The sequence below is a fragment of the Perca fluviatilis genome, chromosome 10 (genome assembly GCF_010015445.1).
Source record: "Perca fluviatilis chromosome 10, GENO_Pfluv_1.0, whole genome shotgun sequence".
Classification (NCBI taxonomy): Eukaryota; Metazoa; Chordata; class Actinopteri; order Perciformes; family Percidae; genus Perca; species Perca fluviatilis.
In genome coordinates, this window is record NC_053121.1 from 10,911,428 (window position 1) to 10,924,429 (window position 13,002).

Below are 13,002 nucleotides of genomic sequence, written 5' to 3' on the forward strand. Positions count from 1 at the left end.
ATTTTCTCCTTTTGAAATTTCTGTTCCATGACGGGATTTCTGTTTGTGTTTTGGCCTGTGTGCAGTTTGACATACAGGCCGGGTTGCCAGATGTACCTGTAAAAAACGCAAACCCAGCGCACTACAGCTATAACGTTAGTACAGCCATGAAAGCAGCAAACAGACGAATGGGTTCAATGGAGATAAATTCTACTCAACCTAAAAAAAACAGCATGTTTCTAACAGTTGTGTGACCAGAGACGTTACAAACCCTGGGTAAATATTGGAGATGTATTTGAAAGATAAAGACAGCTTAGAGCCCAAAAGGACACAGTGTTGGCTAATTTCCTCGTGAACAGGTAGCTAAGCATTAGCTTCAGATTAATTTATCACTCCAACAAGGGACGGGCATTTTATGTCATTTCAACATTCGTGTACTCCCATTGAATTATATAGCTAGAGTACCCGAGTTGGTTACTCGCAAAAACAATTGAGACACAGCCAGTAAAGTGATCCCAACTGGTCCTGGCTAACGCTGCCATGCTAACCCTGGTAACGTTACCCGGAGGTCCAGGGAAGTGGGCCACGGCTGTTTACAACGTGTAGCCTGTTCAGCGGCCATAGCCGACAACAGTGAGTTATTTTAAGCCAAGTAAAGAAAGGGGGCTGTAAATTGGGAAGAGAGGACTGTGAGTTTGCAGTGTGTTTAGTGATTGTTGCCGTAATTCTAAGCCAATAAAGTGTTCAGTCGGGTGGAGAGGACTGCAATGTTATTTTTAGTGGGTACTACCGTAATTCTAAGCCAAAAAAGTGTGTCTGTCAGTTGGGTACAGAGTTCCGCATGAGCACGGGGTTTATGACTGTCAATATAGCCAGCATCCAACGTTAGTATTTTGAATTTGTACTGCAGTAACTGTTTTAAACACAAGCTGTCAGTATTACATATTGCACTTTTAAAGATAATTACATAGATCTGTGAAACGTGCCTCCTGTCAACCAATCATACATTCATAACCGTCACTTTTAATCGCCTTAACTTAACCGCAATGTCCGCCGAAACGACGGCAGCTGGCGGTGCTCTGTACCCAGCTGCTGTACCACTAATTACCGCTGACACGAGGGAGCACCATGCGAAACACCGTATCCGGCTTCGCAGAGCTCTGTTGCGGCTAAACACATTTACTAACTGTCGCTGATACAACCAAAGCGTGACGATAACGGGATAAGAGGTTGGGCTCAAACTTGATAAAATTAGTACTTTGCGTTAATAAAGAGTTAATTGTTTTAGATTAATCGCATGCATTAACGTTAAACCAATCACAATCGTCCTGGGCAGCGCTAAGTTCCAGACGCTGCAATGCTGGCTTCTTCAAAATAGTCTTGTGAACTTGTTTTGGTGGAACATTTGCACCCCGCAAAAGAAAACACCACATAAAATATTAAATGAAGTTAACTGTTCACACAGTGAGCTATTTAAAATCAGCTGGATACATGGTAAAAAGTAATTTGCGTGTGTATCACTGTGTGTACAACCCCACCAATCGGTCCCTAAACGTCCCAGTTAGAGTAAATGCTGTAAACATATTCTTTGTAAATCTTTATAATCATTCACTAGAAGAACTAAGCAGCGCCTTGTTGCACGATCCAAATTGTCTTCAATTAATTGTGCCATCTAACCATCTCATTAGCAACCCCTTACAACACACATATTAATTAAGTCAGTGTTAAATGATAGCCTTGCCCATTATAAACATTTGTATATTGTAACATTTGGACAGATTCTCCAAACTGCTGAACCAGCTTCAATCTACTAATTTTAGATATACGTGTGTGTATGTGTGAATATAGTCAGACTTGTTTCCTATAGTGTGATTTTATAAATCTGGGAGTGTTGAAAGGTCTCCAGGGAAGAAGTGCTGCCCAAATGAAGCATCATGAAGCTCCGTGAAACATATTATATATTTTCTGAGCCCACTAGATGGCGCTCTTGATTTAAAGAAAAAGGCTCAAGAAACGGGAACTCACTTTGCTTTGTTGTTGCCCATCTAGTGGTCTCAGAAAATAAAGAAAATGGTTCATGAAGCTTCATAAGGCTTCATTTGGGAATAACCTAAATGAAATTTAAGGTATTTGCTTATTTTGCTTAAATAGATTAAAATCCTTAAAGGTATGGGAAAAAAAGTGTTTGTGTACAAATGAATGATATTTATAGCCTAAAGTCACATCGCAGATCAGATATTCAGCTTCACTCCTCTCAATGGGAATCTACCTAAGATGGCCAAGTCTAGTATAGAGTTCCCTATATAACAGCACATAATTATGAAGTCACATTTCCTCAATTCTCTGTGGAGAAACTTGATTTTTATCTGAGAACAGTGAAGTGTATAATGGAGATATGTCCTTGACGACTGGATAATCAAAGTGGTACTAGGCCCGAGATGTGGATCTTCGGGAACAAACAAGGTCTGATTTATTCTAATGTTTCCACTTCAGATAGACTCAGGGGAAATTGTAATACTTAGCTTTGGCGTGGAATCAGAGAATTTGATATCTTGGTTCCTCTGCTTATCTCATTACCAATTATCATTAACTGCCTCCTACTGAGTACATAACATTCCTATTGAGACGAGAGGAAGTGTTGCTGCTGTTGTGTGAAGTTATGTGGTTATCACTGACGCAAACATAAAGTCATAAAATTATTCCTGTACCTTTTTAAGGAAAGCAAATTAATATAATTCTAAGAATAACCCTTAACATGTACAAGAAATTGCAGTTTCATAGCATGTATGGGGTGTCATTTAGTAAATAACAAAAATGGTAACATGAATTACATTAACTACCTAAGATTTGCATTGTTAACATTTAACTAAACTATTATTTATTAACATCTTACAAATTTTGCAGTGATTAGTCAAGGATGGCCTTTAAACTACAACGTAAACTTAGTGATCACTGATGGCCAAATGAAGCCTCATGAACAATTTCTACAAGACAGATGCCAAGAGCTGGAAAACGAGAGATTCATCAGTTTAAAAATGCATGGAGTGAAGGAGGACGCTGAGAACCAAAACATGCCCCTTTTATTAAGAACTCTTAAACTTATCCCATGAGCTCAATCTGGGGATAGAAAGAGCCCATAGGTCCCTTCAGGAGAGACCAACTAACCCGATTGGTGCCCCCAAGATCAATCGTTGGGACATTTTCAAGCTTCCGAAGAAAATGTCCTACGTGGAGCTTTGAAAAAGAAGAAAATCGAAGGGAAGCAGATTTTCTTCAGCCACAACCACTCTAATACCCTGCAAAAGAAAAAGAAAGAATATATTGAGATTAATAAACAACTGAAACAGAAGGATATCAGACTCCAGCCTCTGTATCCAAACAAGCTCAAAGTTTTCCTCGAGATCGGTGTAGTGGTATTCAACTCAGCATGGGAAGCAGCAGACGGTCGGTGCGGACACGGAAGTAACTGAAGGGTGTCTGAAGCAGAACAGCTCTGTGATATACCTCCTAATTTCCAATGGTAGCGGAACGGCTGCGGAATGGCTCCGTGCTCTGCCATCCGTCAATACTCACCAATTCCCACCAGGTCCGGATTTGTTGCGGAACGGCTGCAGCCATTACTGACAGCTGAAGTCACGAGGACCCATGAGATCTCGCGAATTCACGTAGAATAGAACCACAAAACCAACAACAGTTTGTTTCCATCAAGAGGAGTAGAGGGGAAACAGCTCTGTGCTGTGTTTTCAAGGTGTAGTGCAGGGAAATATGATCCACCGTTAGCACGGTGTATTTTATTTTGAAAATTAACCAGATGTTTTATTTTGTTTCTGTGCTCGACTTCCTGTCCCGCACTATCTGAATTGTGCTGAATTGCTGCGGAGCTCTCTGGCGTCCGGCAAAAATAGTTTCAGTATGTATTTTGCGTTCTAAAAATGAAAGAAATGTGCATTTTTTTTTTTTGCTGGCAGAAGGTACCTTTTTAGTTAGTTATTCCAGCCACTAGGTAGCGTTGTCATACGCCAAGAGTTGCACGGTGCCTCTTGGACACTCTTTTTTTTCTTTTTTTCTTTCTTGTGTGAAATAAATAGGTAAATATTGCATAACTGGTTAAAAACATGTATGTACAAAAGGTTAAAATAATATCTGTGTTCATTTTTTAACTGGATACGTTATAGATGAGATTGACTTTGGATGGATGTCGATGGATTTCATGTGTAGCAGCCGACGCCAGTGATTCCATGTGTTAGCAAGGTATTGTTAGCATGCATAAAGCCTCACCTATGCTAGTTTATGTGGTTACTGGTAAAGTACAACAACTGTTTGTGTTTTTTATTGTATTTAGACATCAGGGTGACAAGTGTGTGACGTTGTGCGCTCCCTGGTGAAGCCCGTTTTTCAGAGTCTATTCTGTACATTTAAGAATCAACTGGAGTTTATTGTGAAGGTATATTTATATTTTATTTTTGTTTTCTATGTCAGTGTCCTAAGCCACTGCCGTATGTTTTGGATCATTCTGTTTTAATTATTCTTTTGGTTTAGGCCTTGCTGTCAAATTGAAAATACTGCCAATATAACAGAAATAACCTAACCCCAAAGAAATTATTGTGTCCTGTGTGGGTCTTAGTTCAGCAGGCTACATTTGAATGGAGATGGTTCTGGCTCGCCTTCCTCCTGGACTCAAAAATCATCCAAACAGTCACTTGAAGGTTGTCACTTTCATCTCCTGTGTTGTCATGGTGATGGACGGTGACTTTGTGGACTTCAACCACCTTCAACCTCCTGCAGGAGATCAGCCCAATACACTCACAGGCTGACTTGCAGAAACTGCAAATCCTTTCAAAGTTCGCCCTGCCAAAGGTCTACAATGTCATCATCTGGAAACTCCATGAGGACATTCCTTACGGTTCCGTGCCACCAATTCGCCCTCTTTTCAAACTCCCACAAAAAACATGCAATGAAACAGAGGAGCCTCTTGTGCCTGAGGAGGATGTGCAGGAGGTTGAACTGCAGGATGACCTGAGACCGATGGAGATGTCGCAGGCAATGTACCTACCTGTACATTACTGTAACACATGGACAGCTCAGGAGATTCACAGGAGTCACTCCTTCCCACAGACAGGAGCATGATCATTAAGGTGGCATACACACAATACTGTGAAAAGTGCAAGGAACTGAAGATTCCCATTAGAAGCTACAACGCCTTTCGGTTCAAAGTTAAAATAATTTTACTAGACAATTTACCTTGATATTCGGTATTAAGGATTTTTGACTTTTTCATAATACCAATTGTTTTAAAGTTTGGTTTTCTTTATATCTTCTTTAAGTTTAATACTTTGTTTATAGTTACTATAGTTACTTGTTTATAGTTAAATGTGTTGATATAAATCAATTATATAAATACACTGAAGACTTAAAAATAAAGATTACAGATAACCTGTATTTTGAACCCATATCCTAAATTTAATAATAATTTAATTTGTTTTGTCTGTTTTGTTTTTTGTTGTATTGTAGTTTTTTCAAAAGGTGGCCATCTCAAAAAGGTTGACTTGGTAAGTATTGTATTATTATTTTTAAATTCTTTTTTTAAGATTCTTTTTTGGGCATTTTAGGCCTTTATTTTCATAGGACAGCTGAAGACATGAAAGGGGAGAGAGAGGGGGAATGACATGCAGCAGGGGCATTTCTAGGACTTGAGGAGGTTCGGGGCTTAGTCCGGACCCATTTAAATAAACTGAATGCAATGCAAAATGGCGATTGGCCCAGCTTGTTAATAGCCAGTGTATGTTCATTTTAGTTTCCAGCTTCCATGTATGTTAGATGGCACCAACATTTGGTCTAATCCTAACTGGCCTGGCAACCCAAAGGCCAGGGTTTTGTTTCCAGATTTGTGTGGTGACTTATGATGTGAGGGGGTCCCACCCCCTGAACATTTTGAGCATTAAACACTTCATTTCCTGCATTCTGGTGAATTTTTAAGCACCTATTTTTTACCTTTTTCTGAATCAATGTATGCTGGAAATATCTTTATGTAAAGGGAAACATACAGTACAGGCCAAAGGTTTGGACACACCTTCTCATTCAATGCGTTTCCTTTATTTTCACAACTATTTACATTGTAGATTCTCACTAAAGGCATCAAAACTATGAATTAACATATATGGAATTATGTACTTAACAAAAAATTGTGAAATAACTGAAAAAATGTCTTATATTTTAGATTCCTCAAAGTAGCCACCCTTTGCTTTATTGATAGCACTGCAAACCCTTGGTGTTCTCTCAATGAGCTTCATGAGGTAGTCACCTGAAATTGTTTTCACTTCACAGGTGTGCCTTGTCAGGGTTAATTAGTGGAATTGTTTCCCTTATTAATGGGGTTGAGACATCAGTTGTGTTGTGCAGAAGTCAGGTTGATACACAGCCGTCAGCCCTATTGGACAACTGTTAGAATTCATATTATGGCAAGAACCAATCAGCTAAGTAAAGAAAAACGAGTGGCCATCATTACTTTAACAAATGAAGGTCAGTCAGTCCAGAAAATTGCGAAAACTTTGAATGTGTCAGTCACAAAAACCATCAAGCGCTACAACGAAACTGGCTAACATGAGGACCACCCCAGGAAGGGAAGACCAAGAGTCACCTCTGCTGCTGAGGATAAGTTCATCCGAGTCACCAGCCTCAGAAATCGCAAGTTAACAGCAGCTCAGATTAGAGACCAGATGAATGCCACACAGAGTTCTAGCAGCAGACACATCTCTAGAACAACTTTTAAGAGAATACTGCACGAATCAGGCCTTCATGGTCAAGTAGCTGCTAGGAAACCACTGCTAAGGAGAGGCAACAAGCAGAAGAGATTAGTTTGGGCCAAGAAACACAAGGAATGGACATTAGACCAGTGGAAATCTGTGCTTTGGTCTGATGAGTCCAAATTTGAGATCTTTGGTTCCAACCGCCGTGTCTTTGTGCGACACAGAAAAGGTGAACGGATGGATTCTACATGCCTGGTTCCCACGTGAAGCATGGAGGAGGAGGTGTGGTGGTGTGAGGGTGCTTTGCTGGTGACACTGTTGGGGATTTATTCAAAATTGAAGGCATACTGAACCAGCATGGCTACCACAGCATCCTGCAGCGACATGCCATCCCATCCGGTTTGCGTTTAGTTGGACCATCATTTATTTTTCAACAGGACAATAACCCCAAACACACCTCCAGGCTGTGTAAGGGCTATTTGACCAAGAAAGAGAGTGATGGAGTGCTGCGCCAGATGACCTGGCCTCCACAGTCACCGGACCTGAACCCAATCAAGATGGTTTAGGGTGAGCTGGACCGCAGAGTGAAGGCAAAAGGGCCAACAAGTACTAAGCATCTCTGGGAACTCCTTCAAGACTGTTGGAAAACCATTTCAGGTGACTACCTCTTGAAGCTCATCAAGAGAATGCCAAGAGTGTGAAAAGCAGTAATCAGAGCAAATGGTGGCTACTTTGAGGAATCTAAAATATATCAGTTATTTCACACTATTTTGTTAAGTACATAATTCCATATGTGTTCATTCATAGTTTTGATGCCTTAAGTGAGAATCTACTATGTAAATAGTCATGAAAATAAAGGAAACTCATTGAATGAGAAGGTGTGTCCAAACTTTTGGCCTGTACTGTAGATTACAATCCAAATATAAAAACATAATGGACTATATTGCAGTAAGGCTCTCAGGCATTCTGTATTGCTTTCAACTATTTATTCTCCTGTAGATCGACTTTTCTAATTATATCTGAGTCAGCACACATGTAGGCCAAAGGTTGGACAATACACTGGAGAAGTAAGTCTCCCAGCGTCGGGGAGTAGAACAAACTTGTTTCCTCCCGATGATAAAAAATATCCTGAAAGGAGACACTGACGTGACATATATTGTGATGTTGTGGTTTAAACTGGACAATGTTAGCTTGCTTGCTCACTAACCAGTCAGCTACCACCACAAATAGAAGCTAAGTATGTGGGAAACAATGTGGCTATTTCATTAGAATGATAAAACATAATAACCAGACTCTCAGGCCAGAAACACACTGCACGCTGAAGGACCGTGATGCTGAGCTATTTTAATTTCAGGGCCCATGTTACTCAATCTGTCCGGCCACACCTGCTGCAATCAGGTGCGGAGCGGCTGCGCCGCCCAGCGCACTGCAGAAACAGTTTCAGCATCTCCTCTGTTTCTTCCGTGAGCCGTGAGCGAAGGAGTCATGCCAGGCAGGTAATCATATACAGGAAGGCCACAGTGCAACTGGATACTTTACAAAATAAAACCAATTTCCAAATAAAACACCCAGGTTTATGTTGATTTTTGCTGTCTTGACTTCTCAGCTGTGTCTACAGCGAGACATGCGATTAGGCTCACCGGAGAGAGACAGACAGACAGACAGAGACACAGAGAGAGAGAGAGAGAGAGAGAGATGTTTTGTAGAGTGGAGAGGAGAAGGATCGCTTTGTGACCGGTGCTTGGAACTGCGCTTTTGGTCTAAACAGCCAGGCGCGCGATCAGGCACGAATCTACTTTATACTTTATTAGTCCCATCACTGGGAAATTTGTCTTTGACACCGTGCATAGTCTAGTCATGCAAAGCAACATGATCAAAGTACATAAAACACATGATTGAAAAACATAAAACACAATAATAGATCATTCACACAATACAGCATCCGTTAAAACAAATAAGATAAAAAGCACAAGAAGGCAGTTCACAGTATTTCATTTCTATTTAGCGCCTTGATTGCAGTAGGAACAAAGGAGTTTTTTAGTCTATTAGACCTGCACATCAAGACCCTATACCTCCTTCCCAAAGGTAATAATTTAAAATTGTCATCCATCCATCCATCCATCCATCCATCTTCGTCCGCTTATCCGGTGTCGGGTCGCGGGGGGAGCAGCTCCAGCAGGGGACCCCAAACTTCCCTTTAAAATTTAAAATTGTCATTCAAGATAATTTTCTAGGCATGGTTTAAAATTGAAGCATCAAATATCTCTTGGGGTGATCGTTCCCCCACACCCCCTATAACTTTAAAAGCCGTGTGCACCAATCGTCCCAACCTTGATTTTAATTGGACAGTCAAATTACCATACCATGCCGTAATACCATATCTGATCAAACTCTCAAAAGTGGACTGGTAGAACAAGTACATAATTCTCTGATTTACTCCGAACGCTTTTAACCTTCGTAAAAAATATAGTCTCTGCTGTAACCTGCTGAATCTACGCTTCACGGCGCTTCAGTGTGCAGTGTGTTCCTGGCGTCATAGTCAGGTCAGAAATGTTCGAATATATTTTTTTAATTAAACTAAGAAATTTACATTTCATGTCAAAACCACTATTTGAGGATTGTCCACATTACATGAATGAAACTCCTTTATATTGCACAGAATGATTTCCAAAACCAATAAATTTAAAAAACCCAAAAGGGCTTAACAAGAGACTGAAAGCACCCTCTTTGATGGATCAGCTGGCCCTCTGGTGCTATGAATAACAATACTGTTCTTGTTGTTCAGCTTACACTGGGGAAATATGATTCTGCCAATACAGCACATCAAACACACAGGGGCAGGAAGTCATTAGGCAGCTGAACGGGGTCCAAGTTGAGAAGTCAGAGGTCAAAAAGCAACTCACCTCTTTGTTTGAAATCATAAAGACATGAATGCCCAATGCTGAGTGGTCAATATCTAAGGAAGCACAGAGAGAGAGGGCCTTTGACAAGGGAATATTTTCCATGCTGTGTATTGCCCACAGAGTGGCAAAATTGATGAAAGAAGGGCAGAGAGCACTGCTTTGAAAACCCTCATACGCATGTTAAGTGTTGAGAAGTGATCCAAAACCCTTACACACATTATGTATGTCAATTCAAAGCTTCACAGGAGACCACAGTGAAAGGATAGTGAAAGCACAGCTAAATTCTAGTAGACATATTTTTGTAGCGACATCTGAGACTCAAAGTAACTGAAGAAGGGAGGTGGAGTCAGCAGACATAAAAAATATGTTGATTCATGAATAGATAAGACTAATGCACCCTCAATAGACTAAATACATTGGTTATGATTAATAGTTACAGTTCTAAAGCCAATGAAATCATTTCATTTTGCACAGTATTTTTTACAGTAAAGTCGTAGACTTAGACATATTTATTAATTATTTAAAGCTACAGGATAAGGCAGTATCTAACAGTAATTGATCTGTGTTTTTTACCACATCAAACAGTTAATATATTAAACACAGATTACAGGTTTTATTATTTGGAAGAGAGAGTTGAGGCAAACACAATGCGACACAGGCTCCTGACTGTCAAATCTCTTAGATCACTATTGGATAAACTTGTTGTCAAACAACTTGGACTGGATCAGCGTGACATTACAATTCACCAGGAAACCAGTGACCGAGGTAAAGAATGCGATTGATTTTGTAACAGTGATTTGTAAAAATGTCATGGCTAACTGTTCCGATGCTCAGGCACTATTCCGCTTTCCTAGCCTGTTTTTCCAAATCGAAGGAACAGACCAAGCCTGGACAATACTGGTATTAATAAATGTTATCAGGTCATCTTTTACTCTATTTGAATAAACCGTCTGCTGTAAACCATCTTCCATTCCTCACCTGAAATTCGGTAACTTGCTCAGTCCGTTGATTTGGGCAGCTTACAAAATGAAGCTTCATGGCAGAGCCAGAGCCATTTGGAAAAACTGTTGCTAGTTTACATTGTATATAATATCCATTACAATGAAGTTATAAGGACCATACAATAACAACTCCTGATCCACTCTGAAAAAGGGAAGGCTATGTTAGTTCATTAAATATTATTACTACGCATTATTAATGTCAAAGATGATACATGTTTGAATTAATTACAGAGGAAAGGAAGGGGGAAAACATAAAAAGATCAATGAGTAGACGCTTCAAACTGACCAGTGGCACTGCTAAAATCAACTTGACTTAACAGTAGTTCCAAGGCTGGAAAATGATTATAGTGTTTTCCCATTAAAACAGGAATTTCATTATCAAGGTTCCTGACACTACATTAAAGCTTTCTACCCAATGGTCATTTGGCTTCAGAACACTTGAGCGAGAATACGTGCTTCCCTTTTCTCTGTGAAGAGAAAACAAAGAGGAAAAAAATCAAATCCCAATAGCTCAAGGTAGCAGTGGCTAAAATCGAAACATAATCGAGGTAATCCTGGTCTTGACCCTCTCCAAGTCAGCGGCTTTAATGTATTTCTGTCTCAGGTGATTGAATAGAGGGTCCCTGTTGATATGGCAAGCCCTTCCCTTCCCAGCTCACCAGCCAGCACACTTGCAGAGCTACATCATAATGTCAAAATCCACAATTAAAGAAGAAGAGAACAAAGGAGCAATAAGGGCCAAAGTAATCTGACAAATTCAGAGAGGACAATTAAACTGTTAATGACAGGATCTATGTAAATCAATCCATTAAGTGATAAATATCCCCCCAAAAAATGTTTCTTTAGCAAGGGACATGGCTGTTTCACTTGAGCTCATTCTTGTAAATTCTGTTTTACAGGGCTCGCTGTGTTGCAAGGATTCCTGATTATTCTTGTGGGTTTCAGTACATGCCAGGCAATTCTCAATAGATCTCCAAATGTGTTTTTATCATCACTCTCCTTTATTGCAGCAGATTGCTAAACTTAATGTGTTCCTCTTTAATGTGCTATTGAGTTCTGTAAGAGTCCACCTGGGTATTGTATGTTGTCAATATGGCTTAATTCCTCAGCCCTACAATAGGCTTGAGCAATGTTAGAGTAAATCCTAAGGGGCTTGAATATTGCAGGCAATTGTATGTTGGCAAATTCATAAAGCTGTAGTCAGGCAAAATTGTAGTCAAGTACTGCAAACATTTATGTAAATATCACCACTTGTGCACATGGGGATATGGAGGATGAAGGACTTATTGAAGAACCCCTCATAGAACAGATTCATTCTTAAGTGGCACGTATGAGTGGTTTAAGATAACTCGCATTTACAGATTCTCACATTGAGTATTTTGTCTTGGGCACCAACAACTTATGAGTGGTCCAGGTCTTAAGAGTCCAAATGGGAGAAAACACTTGTTTGACATAAGAATTAAACCACACGGATTGCTTGGCTGTAGTAAGACGTTTTTTTGTCATGTAACTTCAAGTCAAACTATTTCTTCATTTGTGTCACGGTATGACGATGACACTGCGTTGACGGCTGTAGGAATATTTTCTTATTTTTATTTACGGGTCCTTTAATAGCACTACTGACACCACCAAAGTGACCTACTCATGGCATTAATCATGTGGAAATAAATAATAGTTTGTGCAGTTAAGAGAGTGCAACACCTGTACGAATAAGCCTCACAAAGCAAGAGTCTACAGCAGGATAGTGGCTCTGTGAGGTTGCTCTCAGGTACAGCTGTGATTTGGGCTGCTAATGCTAAGCTAACGTCAACATGCTAATACGCTCACATTGACAATGTTAACATGATGTTTAGGAGGTAAAATGTTTCCATGTTCACCATCTAAGTTTAGCGTGTTAGTATGCTAACAGAATGTCATTCACTTTGCAAGTATTAAGTGATAAAAAAATTGCCTTTGACCTGATGCTAGATAAAAGATCAGGGCATCACCAAATACTCAAGAGTAATAATTTAATAATACAATTCATCCAAAGGAGAACATAAATGTTAGTACCAAATGTCTTGACATTTCATCCAGTAGATGAGAATTTCACTCCAAACCACAAATGTCAACCTCACTGAAAAGTCAGGGGATCACCAAAGTCAACGTAGGATTCATCTTCTGGGGACCATAAATTCCTGTGCAAAATGTTGAGGCAATCCATCCAATAATTGCTGACATATTTCTGCCTAGACCAAAGTGTTGGACTGACCAACAGACCATCAAACCGACATTGCCATCCTTAGAGACATGTAACTAGTATGACAGAGGGCAGGGTCTCTTCAGATACAGACACCGCCACGCACTCATAGTGGGTCTTAAAGATGCTGTAGG